The 13,307-nt window shown below is 40.2% G+C and overlaps 2 protein-coding genes and 1 long non-coding RNA gene across 7 annotated transcripts in view; 1 reads left to right on the top strand and 2 right to left on the bottom strand.

The window, feature by feature from the left end:
- The window catches only part of LOC126765507 (uncharacterized), an 81,508-nt gene extending 76,619 nt beyond the window's left edge, over positions 1-4,889 (top strand). The window contains exon 3 of the long non-coding RNA XR_007668476.1: positions 4,880-4,889. This is a non-coding gene — a long non-coding RNA (uncharacterized LOC126765507). The remainder of the gene's footprint in view (positions 1-4,879) is intronic.
- Positions 1-10,513, bottom strand: part of LOC126765218 (GMP synthase [glutamine-hydrolyzing]) — an 81,857-nt gene extending 71,344 nt beyond the window's left edge. Inside the window, exon 1 of one of the 3 annotated variants that reach the window (XM_050482850.1) lies at positions 10,408-10,513. The gene's annotated coding sequence lies outside the window, so the exon portion shown is untranslated. The other 2 variants (XM_050482851.1, XM_050482853.1) reach the window with 2 other exon arrangements.
- Positions 1-13,307, bottom strand: part of LOC126765197 (protein diaphanous) — a 284,726-nt gene that overhangs the window by 228,943 nt on the left and 42,476 nt on the right. The window lies entirely within an intron of this gene.

Below are 13,307 nucleotides of genomic sequence, written 5' to 3'. Positions count from 1 at the left end.
CCGGGAGGCTTACAACACGAGCCGAACGGTCGTAAGAACAAGATTAAACAACAACAACAACCACAAAAACAACAACGGCAACGACCAAAGCAACGACAATCAAAACGGTGGACATAGACAGCAGCAGCAATAGTACCGTAGGCAAGAGTGGCCCAGGGGCTAAGCGTAAGTTTAGCTTCTTGGACGCCCTGTCGCCGGAAGAGCGTGCACTCTTTGAAGAGCACGGTCGTGACGACGACGACGATGTGCCCTCTTGCAGCGGCACTCAACGCAGCGCGTCAACCGCAATTCGCGCAAACGCTACCCCCGCAACCCCCTCGAGCAGGATCGACTGCGGAGAGGAGGGTGGTTTCACGAAAGTGGAATCAAGGGGTGAACGTAAAAGAAGACGGCAACGAGGGAACATTCCTTGTACCCCGGAGCCAGGACAGCCAGGAGGTCATGACGACCCACGTAGATTGGGAATGAGTGGAACCACTCTTAAGTGGTACCTAAGATTCCTTGAGGACGGCATGACCCCGGATTCAGCCGAAAGGCGGGCTCTGGGTAGGAGCAGTGGGAAAGACCCCTCTCCTAACAATGCACGACGCGCAGGTACCAACGGTGGATCGGCCGCGACAAAACGCAGGAACAGGAGGCACCTAGTCGATCGGAGAAAAGGAAGGGTGGCCAAATAACGCCTCAGGTGCCACCAAAGCCCAAGAGAATACGGGAAGATAAACCACAGGAGGCCAGTGGTAAACGCTCCAACCCCAACCAGCAGCCAATAAGTACCGCAAGCCGTAAATACTCGGAGGCTGTAAGTAGCATCCGTATGGCAGTGGTGGCTCGCAATTACCCGGCGGAGGCCCTAGGGCCTGAGCAACTTACAGCTCTACAGAACTGCCTGGTAAAGGCCCTATCCATTGGCAACAAGTTCACCGGCGCTTTTAGCGGCATATTCTTCAAGGGCGGCATGCTGCTGGTCGAAGTCGGCCACCTGGCTGAAGGAGATCACGCCAAGGTTCGAGGGTTGGAAGGGCCCGGCCCTGTGTGTTAGGAGAGGTGAGGAAATACCGCGAATACACAGCATGGTAGCGTTCTTTCCGAGAAGTGCAGAGGATAGCTACGACTTCGCGCTTAGTCTGGTGAGAAACCAGAACGAAGGTTTAAGTACCTCGGCGTGGAAAGTCGTAGCAAGCAGTGTTGTGGGTTCCGGGTGGAACCTCAACATCACGATGGACGACGAGTCCTACAAATATATAAGGCTGAAGGGATTCAAACTGAATTTCCGCTTCGGCAAGATTGTGGTGCGGCCATGGAGGCCCAAGGCTGCGTCCATGAGCCAAGAAGCCAAGACGGGGATGAACGAAGCACCAGCTCCACCCGTAACTCGCCCAGCGGCGCATGAGGCGACTGCAGCTGTGGTTTCGGGTAAGGACAGCGAATCCCCCAGCGAACCCATCTCGGCTGGGTAGGTTGCGACCACCGCCGCGGATGCAGACGAGAGCAACGGGCAAGAAGACAAGATGCCATCCACCCAGGAGCTTCTGGAAGGGTTGGAGATGCAGGTCGATGAAGGGGACGAAGACGGGGACCTGTCTCTCATAGAACCAATTCTGTAGGCTCCAGCACCGGCATAGAAGTGGCCCAGGTGAACCTACATCACGCATCGGCAGCCTCGGCAGTCATCGTGAAGAGGTTCATCTCGGATAACCTGGGCATCCTTCTAATCCAGGAACCTTGGGTGTTCAAAGGAGAGGTAAGAGGCCTCAACATGAGAAGGAGCAAGGTAATCTGGGATCACTCTAGCGAGAGACCCCGATCTTGTGTAGTCGTTAGGGCCGATATAGACTTTTTCTGTATTTCAAAGTTTCTAACGCAAGACCTGGTGGCGGTGCAGGTGAAGGACAAGGAAGGATCGGACTTCGTCCTTGCATCCGCATACTTTCCGGGAGAGTCAGCCACAGCACCCCCCCATCGATACTTGGTCTGGTGGAGTATTGTAAATCCAACAATCTCCCCCTGACCATAGGATGTGACGCAAATGTTCATCACACGGAATGGGGTAGCACGAACTGCAACATGAGGGGTGAGTCACTGCTTGAATTCATACTTAGTAATAATATTAACATTGAGAATGTGGGTTGCGAGCCAACCTTCGTAACAAGTGTCCGCAGGGAAGTCCTAGACATTACCTTAAGCAATGACAACATGATCGGGTTGATCTCGCAGTGGAGGGTATCAAAAGAGCCCTCACTGTCAGATCACAGAATCATTCGTTTTGCTCTGAGGGTGGTAGTCGGGGACCGACCTCCAACTCGTACCCCCAGAAATACAAATTGGGGCACTTTCAAAGAGATCCTAAGTAGAAGTATAAGTGTAGTGGAGCAGGCGGATGTTAGGTCCACCACAGTTGGACTGGAGAGCAGACTGAGTGCCATAACCCAGTCCATTGTGGACGCCTATCATTGTGCCTGTCCATTGAAAGCGACCACCAGCAAACAAGGCTGCCCATGGTGGTCCAGTAAACTCTCAGCCCTCAGACTGAAGGTGCGTAGGTTGTTCAACAAAGCCAAGCGCACAGGCAGCTGGGAGGACAACAATGGCACCTAACAGCCTACAACAAGGAGATTAGGCTTGCCAAGTCAAACAGTTTCAGGAAATTCTGTGATAGCGTCTCCTCGACCCCGGAGGCAGCTCGACTGCACAAGGCGTTGTCGAAGGGTAAGACGGACACAGTATTATCCCTAAAGAAACAGGACGGGACATATACGACAAGCGCGGAGGAGAGGGCAGAAACACTCCTACAAACGCACTTCCCGGAGACGGCTCAAGCTGACCTAACCCCAACCTTGGTCACACGCAGGCCGGATCGCTCAGACTGGCTGACGGCAAGGAATCTGTTCACTGCTGACTCAGTCAGATGGGCACTGGCCTCCTTCTCGAGCTACAAGTCACCGGGAGTGGACGGCGTCTTCCCGGCCCTATTGCAGCAAGGTATGGACATCCTCCTACCACACCTGCTGGGGCTGATGAGAGACAGCCTGGCGATGTCGTATATCCCCGAACCGTGGAGAATAGCAAAAGTGATTTTCATCCCCAAGATAGGGAGGAGAGACTATTCGTTAGCCAAATCGTTCCGGCCTATTAGTCTCACGTCCTTTATGCTGAAGGGGATGGAAAAAGTAATAGACAACCATATTAGATCGGAAGCGCTGAAGATTGCACCCCTACATGCCGGACAACACGCGTACAGGGCAGGTAGATCTACAAACACCGCTCTGTACCAACTCGCGTCTGAGCTGCAGGATTCGCTGGATAATGGCGAGGTTGCGATCTGCGCCTTCCTTGATATCGAGGGGGCCTTTGATAATGCGTCTCACACTAGCGTCATCAAGGCACTCGAGAGAAGGAACGTAAATCCCTCGATACGCAAATGGACGGAAGCCCTTCTGCGCACTAGGGTTGCAGAAACAACAGTTGGAGGAAGTAAAATTCGTCTTGGCACCACGAGGGGCTGCCCACAGGGTGGAGTACTATCACCTCTGCTTTGGAGCCTGATAGTAGACGAACTACTCGAGCTGCTCACCAGCAATGGAATCCGCTGTCAAGGGTACGCGGACGACATTGTCATAATGGCGAGAGGAAGATTTGAGAACACTCTCTGTGACATTGTTCAAAGGGGCTTAAAATTGGCGAAGGAATGGTGTAACACGGTAGGGTTAAACATCAACCCAGCAAAAACCACCGTGATCCCATTCACTAGGCGGAGATCTCTTCCGGGCCTGAGGACCCTAACAATTGGAGGCGCAGAGGTGGAAATGTCTAGGGAGGTCAAATTCCTTGGAGTCACCCTAGACTCAACACTAAAATGGAGCAGGCATTTGGACTTAACGCTGTCCAAAGCAACAAGAGCACTTATGATTTGCAGACGCCTAGCCGGCAGATCATGGGGATGCAAACCAAACATCATGAGATGGCTGTATACCATGATAGTAAGACCCATCGTCACCTATGGAGCGGTTGCCTGGGCCACCAAAGCAGCACAGTCCTCTGTGATTCAGAGACTGTCAAAGCTGCAAAGACTTGCATGTGTCTGTGCTTCGGGGGCAATGCGTCACACCGCTGCATAAGGTGATCAAGCTAGCAGCAAAGCACACCATGCTGCTAATGTCAGCAGAAGGCTGCAGGAGAGGGAAGATAATGTCCTCCAGACAGATGGACGCTCTAGCGGAGAGCACACCGCTGGCCCTCCTCTCAAGAGACGGCACAACAAGGAAAGTAAACTTCAAAAAGCATTTCAAAGTAACTCTAGGCAGTAAGAAGGAGTGGAACGATTCCACGCTGGAAAGACTGCTGGAAGACAGTACCATTCAGTGGTACACAGATGGCTCGAAAACACCGGAAGGCATTGGGGCAGGTATTGCGGGTCCGCGAACCAAGCTATCCATACCTATGGGCTGCTTCCCAAGCATTTTCCAGGCAGAAGTTCTTGCCATCAGTCTATGCGCTGAAATCAACCTCAGCCGCAACTATCGCAACCAGCGCATAGCTATTCTCAGCGATAGTCAAGCGGCACTAAAAGCGATCTCATCGTACCAAGATGTGGGGACCAGAGCCGTTCGTAGCAGTAGGACCCCACACTCTTAAGGAGCTGCTCCGCACGGAGGAGAGAGAGGAGAGGGAGCGGCACTGGCGGCAGGCAGCAAGTATGCGTCACGCCAAGCTGCTCTTAGGAGGATATAACCTCTCCAGGTTTAAGGAATTAATTAACCTCCCCCGTGAGAAATTCCGAATCCTCGTCGCAGTCTACACAGGGCACTGCAAGCTCAGGAAGCACCTGTCCAACATGGGCATGGTCTCCTGTGCTAATTGCCGGTTCTGCGACCTGGAACAGGAAACACCAGCACACCTTATCCTAGATTGCACAGCAATCTGTGGAAAAAGGCTTAAGGCCCTGGATTCCATCTTTATTAGCAGGGATCACATCACCTCACTAGCGCCCGGCAAACTACTGGAATTTTTCAGACTGCTGGGGCTTTAGGAGGTCATGTGATACATGAGAGGGCACAATAGACCCTAGGTCGCGGTGCAGAACCTCAATAATCTTATCTATCTATCTATCAGATTCCACAACACCCCTGAATAACAATAAGTGTACCGTGTTGTCAGATAATAAGTATTGCCATATCTACACGTCTATCAAACGAATAAAAAATAGGTTTCTACGCCAAATACATAAATCTTTATCCCTTTTCTTTCTATATCATGAGTAAAAAGTAAAAAAAAAAAAAGTAGTTTTACTCGAAAAAAAACCTGACACACCCTGGTGTTGGCACACCCCGGTGTTGGATTGGCCAGAGTTATTTTTTTGAAGCGCGGCCAAAGGCCGCCAACGCAAAAGGAGTTTTACTCGAAAAAACCTGACACACCCCGATGTTGGATCGGCCAGGGTTATTTTTTTGAAGAGGGGCCAAAGGCCGCCAACGCAAACAGCAGTTTTACTCAAAAAAAAACCTGACACACCCCGGTGTTGGATCGCCCAGGGTAATTTTTTCCTACATTTGAGTTTTTTTTTAATTTATTTTTATTGTTTTCAATCGTTTGGGATATGATAACACTTATTATTTGACAACACGGAACACTTATTGTTATTGTGCGTGTAATAATATTTATGTAAAATATAAAATGCTTATTTTTGGCAAATATCTAAATAATAAATATAAAAAAACTATGTAGAAATATTGAATGAAGTGTAAGTGAATAAAAAGTGCATAATATGAAAGAAAAAGTTACTATAAATCGAGAAATTGCAAATTGAAATTAGCGAAATTTTCAACTTAAAATGCAAATATCTCGAAAACTAAAAGTTTGCGGCGGCTATAATTATAAATTTTCTTAATCTGGAGCATCAGCTTTATCCAACCAAACCACTTTTAATCCTGAAATCGTGGGATGGTATACTAAAGTTTCCCCAACTATTCTCAACAAGGCAAGAGTTTGACCAAATTTTACAGAACCAGAACCACTTAAATAAACATATAGGGTAAAATTTAGAATAGCATCCCCGGATTTCGGGGATAAAATGGGTATCAGTGGAAAGGTGACGTTCTCCAGATCACGAAAATATATATATATAGTTGCCGCTGACTTATAGTTTTAAAGATATTTGCATTTAAAGTTGAAAAATTGATAACTTTTACATTGGTAATTTGTATATTCTGAATAACTTTTTCACTTATATCGGGTGATTTTTTAAGAGCTTGATAACTTTTTTAAAAAAAAACGCATAAAATTTGCAAAATCTCATCGGTTCTTTATTTGAAACGTTAGATTGGTTCATGACATTTACTTTTTGAAGATAATTTCATTTAAATGTTGACCGCGGCTGCGTCTTAGGTGGTCCATTCGGAAAGTCCAATTTTGGGCAACTTTTTCGAGCATTTCGGCCGGAATAGCCCGAATTTCTTCGGAAATGTTGTCTTCCAAAGCTGGAATAGTTGCTGGCTTATTTCTGTAGACTTTAGACTTGACGTAGCCCCACAAAAAATAGTCTAAAGGCGTTAAATCGCATGATCTTGGTGGCCAACTTACGGGTCCATTTCTTGAGATGAATTGTTCTCCGAAGTTTTCCCTCAAAATGGCCATAGAATCGCGAGCTGTGTGGCATGTAGCGCCATCTTGTTGAAACCACATGAGTCAACATTTAAATGAAATTATCTTCAAAAAGTAAATGTCATGAACCAATCTAACGTTTCAAATAAAGAACCGATGAGATTTTGCAAATTTTATGCGTTTTTTTTTTTTTTTAAAAAAGTTATCAAGCTCTTAAAAAATCACCCATTATTATGCACTTTTCACTTACTAACACTTCACTATAACGTTTCTGTATATTAATTTTTTTAATATTTGTTGTAAATAAAGCTTTATTTTAATTATTTTATTTTATTTACAATTCTCTGCATTTGCACAATAAGAAAAGGGTTGCCATGGTTATTTTTTTTTGGAGCGCGGCGCGGAGAAATATTAAAAAAAATTAATATACAGAAACGTTATAGTGAAGTGTTAGTAAGTGAAAAGTGCATAATATAAGTGAAAAAGTTATTCACAATATACAAATTACCAATGTAAAAGTTATCAATTTTTCAACTTTAAATGCAAATATCTTTAAAACTATAAGTCAGCGGCAACTATATATATATATTTTCGTGATCTGGAGAACGTCACCTTTCCACTGATACCCATTTTATTCCCGAAATCCGGGGATGCTATTCTAAATCCCAGCCAACATATAGCCAACCTTAACAGAAAGTGAGCGCAAAATTTCCACGAGTTGTATTTAACCCTCTATCCGGCAATGCTACCAAAAGGTATAGTTAAGCACAATTGCAATAGCGCAACAGCCCGAAAAGTTTTTACCGTTACCTTTGTAAATTTCTGTTGTAAAATGTCACGGCTGCATAAAACAAGCATTTGCATGCTCTTTGCTTATGAGTTCAGGCGCCAGTGATCAGTCAGTGTCAAAAGTTGGTGTGAAGATCAGCAAAAAATTATTTTAATGCAAAGCGCATTTTCAGAATTTGCAAAAAAAAAATAATTGTGCTACAATTGTTCTTAAAAAAATATCACGGTATAGATACAATATTTTGGTTTACTAGTATAAAGTTTTTTGTGAAAAAATTTGTACAGACAAGCTTCTAGCAAGCTAAAAGTTCACTACTCCTAAAGGCACACTTGCCGGCGCCCGCTCAAAAAAATTATTTCGTTGTAAGTATGTAAATTGTATTCGTAATTATTTTAACATGTTTAAAAGTAAATAGTAATTTATAAAATTATGTTTTGTAGTTGAAAGCAAAACATGTAACTATTATAACATATTTTATACATTATAATTTTTTTTTTAATAATTTGTATTGTGTTTCGTAGTCGTAAGCATGTCAAATAATCGGAAGCGTTACAATTTGTCGCTTATGAGCGAAGAAGCTATCCAACAATTAATGAATTCTGTTGTTGATGATGATGATTCAGAAGATGATAAAAGCGTGAATGAAGAAGACTTTGACAGCGATGATGAAGTTAACATGCAATTACCAAATGAAGATTTTGAAGAAATCGATCATTATATTGAGCATTTATATAATGCAAGTGCAATATATCTTTTGTCATCGGCAATTAATATAAGTGTAGATGAACCCAATGAGTCTACTCCACCTTCTTCCGAGCAACCAAGTACCAGCAGTAACGCAATGAATAAAACAACAAAACAGCCACCAAGGAGGAAAAGAGCTCGATCACCGTTACCACAAATTGAAGAAGGTGAAGTTTCTATTCCATCTAACTCTGGTGGATTTTTTGGTTCTGTGAAGCATTGTACACCACAATCTTCACAGTTCAAAAATATAGTTTGGAAAAAAAAAAACTTCCAGCTACATCGGAAAGAAATTGTATTCAATGGTGAACAGAAATTTCCACAAGCATTTAATGAATTGAATACTCCTTTTAAATGCTTTACATATTTTTTTACAAATAAATTGCTGGACGATATTGTCAGCCAAACAAATCTGTACGCTCATCAGCAAAACATAAACTCTGATTTCAATTTGACCAGACAAGATTTGAAAATTTACATTGGTATAATATTATATATGTCTGTGTTTCGCTATCCAAATATTGAAAGTTATTGGTCAAAACACTCACTTGAATGTGTTAGAGCTGCGATGCCATCAAAACGATTTTATGAAATCAAGAAATACCTGCACTTCAATGACAGTTCGTATATGAAGAAAAGGGGTGAGGAAGGTTATGATCAGCTCTACAAAGTGTGTCCACTCATAGATACATTAAATGAACGCTTTAATTCTGTACCCAAATCACCAAGGCTATGTATTGACGAGCAAATGGGTCCCACAAAGATGATAACAAACTTACGTCAATATATGCCAGATAAACCTCACAAATATGGTGTTAGCTTTTTGTGTTATGTGACTCATATGGGTTTTCGTATAATTTTGAAGTCTACAGAGGTGCTGGTGATAATGATGTTGTAGCAGATGCACCTGACTTGGGAGCAACCGGAAACGTTGTCGTCCGCTTAACACAAACCGTGCCCAACTTTAAAAATCACATAGTATACTTTGATAATTTCTATACGTCATTGGCATTGCTTGTTTATTTACGAAGCAGAGGAATTTGTGCCAATAGACTTCCAAATTGTAAGCTCTCAAAGGACATCGATGTAAAAAATAAAGAACGGGGCTACGCCGAGGAATTTGTGGGTACTGCTTTTGGAGTTGACATAACGTCTGTACTGTGGAAAGACACAAAATGTGTACGACTTGTTTCCACGTATGCTGGCGTTAAGCCTTTCTGCACTTCTACTGATACCTGTCAACCCCCAAAAGTGACGCGCTTTGATAGAAAGAAAAAAGAGTATGTGGATATCGATTGCCCAACCATAGTCAAAGAGTACAATCGGCATATGGGTGGCGTCGATTTAATGGATGGCCTAATAGGACGCTATCATATCCGTCTTAAAACCAAAAAATGGACGTTACGTTTATTTTATCATATGCTGGATATAGCGGTTGTCAACGCATATATCATCTACCACCGGATTCATGATGTGGGTAGACCATCAAGTGCAAGTTCACAAATGAGAACTGGCTATCGACGCACCTATGCACCACCAACTGATATTCGATACGATGGGATTGGTCATATACCAGATGTTTTAGGGCGAGACGGTAAACATATGTGTAAGATGCCAGGCTGCAAATCTTTAACCCAAATGTATTGCACAAAATGTCAGTTAAATTTATGTTTATCATCGTCAAAAAAATGTTTTCAATTGTTTCACACAAAATCATAAACACTTTTGTATTTTATATTATATTATAACTAAATTTGAATTTTTACTGCTATGCAATACATATGTTTACTTTATCTTTTATTTTATTTAATATTGTTTATGAAATAATATAACTAAACTTGATTTTGATACGTTTTACTTTAAATTATTGAAATAAACATTTTTCTTTTAAATAATTTGCAATAAATTAATCCGTATTTTTTTACATGCCAACAGGCAAGTATGCCTTAAGGCAGACCTCACTTTTTCCAACCTGGAAGGGGACCTATTGAATTTTTTTTAAATCTGACTTCAGATTCTTGTTCCTTGTATAAAAATTAGTGTATGGTAATTTTTTCAGCTCAAACAAAAATTGGGTTATTGGTTAGAGGGTTAACTAAAATGTAGAAAAATAAGTTAGCTAAAATACTAGTACGTGAAATGCGCAATCATGGTTGCCCTTAATTCTGGTTCCAATATAACATTTCATAACCACTACAATGCCCTTCAATTACATTCACTTTATTCCCTACCCTATAGTAACTATAACATTTTATATTCAACGTTTAACTTCGTACCTTTAACACATTTAAAAAACAAAAACTATACTGAGTATAGCCACTTAGTAATCGATATACTATTATATATATGCCGCCAAACACCAACGTTTACGAGGTACTGGCAGGCAATGGATTTTATCCAAACAACTATATTGCTATCAATAATGTTTTGAAGTGGTATTTAATACCATGTTCAGACCGACACTTAATCACACGATTTCGGCTGTTGAGTGGCTTATCCCACTAATCTTATAAATGGCACGATTCCGATTACTTTGGGTATGTACGGATAGGGGCTACTAAATACTAATATTTTTTAAAATATCCCCGATTAAAAGTTCAAAAATTTGCACTAAGGAAACATGTTATTTCTCTATGTTTCACAAAATTGTTTCACATTTTTTTCTTTGTATATTTAAGTACAGAATCTAAGCTTTGAAATAAGCTTACATTTCACTTATATTTTGCTATATTTTACCTAAATTTATTAATTTAAAAATCACTTAGCACACTCATCGTTGAAAAGGTTAGATTGTTTACAATTATGAGGAAAACGAGTCTTTCCACATCTTAAACAGTAAATATGTAGGATTTTTAACAATTTTTCTTTGTTTGTTTTATCGCGTGATTCTTTTTTCTATATTAACTATAAAAAATACTTTCTACATATGTATATGTGTAATACGTAATTTATGTGACTGAAGTAATATCGCGTAGTACTCCTTTCTGTGTTGGCGGCCTTCGGCCGTGCTCTAAAAAAATAACTCTGGCCGAGCGAATACCTGGGGTGACTGAAGTACTTTCGCGTAGTACTCCTTTCTGCGTTAATAATAAAAATATATATTGACTTTTTGTTATAAAGTGGTGAAAGTGGTTATATTCTTTGGTTATTATGCACTCATATTCAAACAAAATTTAAGTTTTCGTTATAAAATTGATAAATTTTGATTATTATTTCTGTCAGCGATTTCCATTTATATTTTATATAAAGTGGTTATATTTTACGGTTATCATGCACTCATATTGAAACAAAATTTGAGTTTTGGATATAAAGTAGTTATATTTTTTGGTTATTATGCATTCAAACTCATATTTTAAATATAATAATATATATATCGTCACCTAAAATACAAACCAATGAATCATAAAAAATAAATGGAAATCGCTGACAGATATAATAACCAAAAAATATAGCTACTTTATATCCAAAACTAAAATTTTGTTTCAATATGAGTGCATGATAACCGTAAAATATAACCACTTTATATCCAAAACTCATGTTTTAAATATAATAATATATATATCGTCACCTAAAATACAAACCAATGTATCATAAAAAATAAATTAAAATCGCTGACAGATATAATAACGAAAAAATGTAACTACTTTATATCCAAAACTCAAATTTGGTTTCAATATGATTGCATGATAACCAAAAAATATAACCACTTTATATCCAATATTCAAACAAAATTTAAGTTTTCGTTATAAAATTTATACATTTTGGTTATTATATCTGTCAGCGATTTCAATTTATTTTTTATGATACATTGGTTTGTATTTTAGGTGACGATATATATATTATTATATTTAAAATATGAGTTTTGGATATAAAGTGGTTATATTTTACGGTTATCATGCACTCATGTTGAAACAAAATTTGAGTTTTCGTACTGTACTGTAACCTTACACTTTATTACGTAACATTATTATATATGTAATATTACTTATACATATGTATATAAGGGTAAAATTTAGAATAGCATCCCCGGATTTCGGGGATAAAATGGGTATCAGTGGAAAGGTGACGTTCTCCAGATCACGAAAATATATATATATATAGTTGCCGCTGACTTATGGTTTTAAAGATGCATTTAAAGTTGAAAAATTGACAACTTTTACATTGATAATTTGTATATTGTGAGTAACTTTTTCACTTATATTATGCACTTTTATGCATTATGCATTATGCATTTAACCACAAAAGTGAACATACGATAACAATTTTGCCATTATCTAATGTAATAACACAAATTTGATAATTTTTTAAATGCATTTTATTTTTGTTGGTCTTGTACCAATAACTACAATACGAAACTACCAATTTCCTATTGGCACTGCATAAAAAACGAATGAAAAAGGGGAATCCCATATAACGAAATCTCACAAAAGTGTACATACGCTTTACTGATATTTGATTTACCGTTATGCAATTGATTTTGTTTTTTGTTTATGCATGTTTTTTGGTTTGCGTGGTCAGTTCTTTTGTAATTGCGGCCGTGAAAACATTATCTTTAGTTTATACAGATTTGCAAAAGTTTAAAAATAAAAAAAACATCGTCAGATCTACGAAAAGTCGTAATAAAACTTAAAAGCGAAGGAAAATCCATTGGGAAAATTGGAAAAATTACAAAGTTATCGAAAGCAACAGTTCAGGTGATAGTTAATAATTTCAACGAGACAGGTAGCTATGAAAATAAGCCTCGCCCTGGTCGCCCACCTAAACTGGATTTGAGGATGCAAAGGCAAATTATTCGTACAATCAACGTTTGTCCTAGGGAAAATGCCGTTAATATCGCGAAAGGCATCCGAAATGATTATGGAGTTGGTGTGCATCCTGAAACCGTTTGAAGATGTGTAGAGAAACACCGAACTCATGTGCACAGTCAAACACTTATATATAATAATACAAAACTTTATTGTGAATATAAGAAAAATGTTACACTTATTCAACTTTACTGGGTGTTCTCAAATATTTCGTTTATGTTGTTCACTCGCTGACGGTTGCTCGTTGACTGTCTCTTTGGTTGCTGCCACTTGCTTTATTTTATTTGACACTTGATGGGCAACAGAGTTGCCATCGCTCACAGTCGGCTTTCCTGACCCAATGTGGCGCCCTCGCCCATGGTGCTCTCATC

This window comes from Bactrocera neohumeralis, unplaced genomic scaffold, assembly GCF_024586455.1.
Source record: "Bactrocera neohumeralis isolate Rockhampton unplaced genomic scaffold, APGP_CSIRO_Bneo_wtdbg2-racon-allhic-juicebox.fasta_v2 cluster10, whole genome shotgun sequence".
Taxonomy (NCBI): Eukaryota; Metazoa; Arthropoda; class Insecta; order Diptera; family Tephritidae; genus Bactrocera; species Bactrocera neohumeralis.
Note: the sequence above shows the minus strand (reverse complement) of the source record. Positions and strands in the feature narration are given on the sequence as shown.